This window comes from Tupaia chinensis, unplaced genomic scaffold (assembly GCF_000334495.1).
Source record: "Tupaia chinensis unplaced genomic scaffold, TupChi_1.0 Scaffold000226_1, whole genome shotgun sequence".
Classification (NCBI taxonomy): domain Eukaryota; kingdom Metazoa; phylum Chordata; class Mammalia; order Scandentia; family Tupaiidae; genus Tupaia; species Tupaia belangeri.
Window position 1 is genome coordinate 2778051 of NW_006159701.1, and position 1189 is coordinate 2779239.

At 54.3% G+C, this 1189-nt stretch overlaps 1 long non-coding RNA gene across 1 annotated transcript in view; it reads right to left on the reverse strand.

Moving 5' to 3' along the window:
- The window catches only part of LOC102482922 (uncharacterized), a 94934-nt gene extending 94765 nt beyond the window's left edge, over window positions 1–169 (reverse strand). The window contains exon 1 of the long non-coding RNA XR_334475.2: window positions 95–169. This is a non-coding gene — a long non-coding RNA (uncharacterized LOC102482922). The remainder of the gene's footprint in view (window positions 1–94) is intronic.
- Between the last annotated feature and the right edge of the window lie 1020 nt (window positions 170–1189).

Sequence of the window (1189 nt, forward strand, 5' to 3'; positions counted from 1 at the left end):
AACGGAGTGGCGGGTTCTTTCAAAAGGTAACACTGTCCCACACGCCCCAGCAACCGCACTCCTGGACGTCCATCCCAGGCCAGCAGAGACTTACGGTCACGGGAAAACCTGCCCTTGGGTGCTTGGAGCCATCTCCTCTGCAGCCGCCGGAAAGTGGAAACCGGAAACTGGAAACCGGAAACCGCCCAGCTGCCTTTCAACAGGTGAACGGCTCAGCCCTCTATGGCATGTCCACACCCCGGAACACGACTCAGCAGTAGTGAGGGGTGTGACTGGTACACACAGCAAGCTGGGTCACCCCTAGAGAAGGATGCTGAAGCACCCCCGTGAGCCCCAGAGCTTCCCTTCACCCTCGGTTAGGGTGGCACCTGTTACCGGAACAGCCAGCTGATCCGTGGTTGTCAGGAGCTAAGGAGGTGGTAGGGGAGGAGTGGGTGTGGCTATACACGGGCAACAGGAAGGGTCCTCGTGGAGGTGGAAATGTTTTCGGGCCAGTGGCAGCTGGATCCCAAATGGCCAACTGTATGGTTCGAATCCTAGTCCCAGCAGCTTGAAAACCATGATAGTTGAGTATGCGTGTGAGCCCCAAATCCCAAGAGGAGAATGAGGAGAAAGGATTGTGGCATGGCCATCCCCCCCCCCAGCCCCTCGAGCCCTCTGTCTCTCTCCCCAGTGAGCACATGTGCCCTATAGCAAATTAAAAAGAAAAAAGAAGAAAAGAAAAAGAAAGAAAGAGAGAGAAAGGCACATGTTTTCTATTGTGGCAGGTGTGATGTTGAACTGTAGCTTTTGCGAACTTATCAATGGGAAAAATTGGCTCTCAGGAGACATGGAATCTCTCTACTGTATTTCTTATAACTGCATGCAAACCTATGATTATCTCAAAATTAAAAGGGTATTTAAACATAAAACCACAGAGCCCGTTTTACAAGAAGAACGGAATGCAGCTTCGCCCCGGGAATATGCGGAGTTGCTCTTATTGAATTGTGGTCCAGGTCGCGGCCTCCCCTCTGTCCTCCAGGGGCACCCGCAGTTTGGAGACCCAGGGACTGTCGGATCCCCAGGGGGTCCCCCAGCTCTGGAGTGCTCGGGTTCCAGGAGACGTGCCGGCCGTGGGCTTCCGTGCCTCACCTGTCTGGGCTCCAGGAGGCGAGGACCTTTTTGTACCTTTGACTCCTGAGGCCGCTCA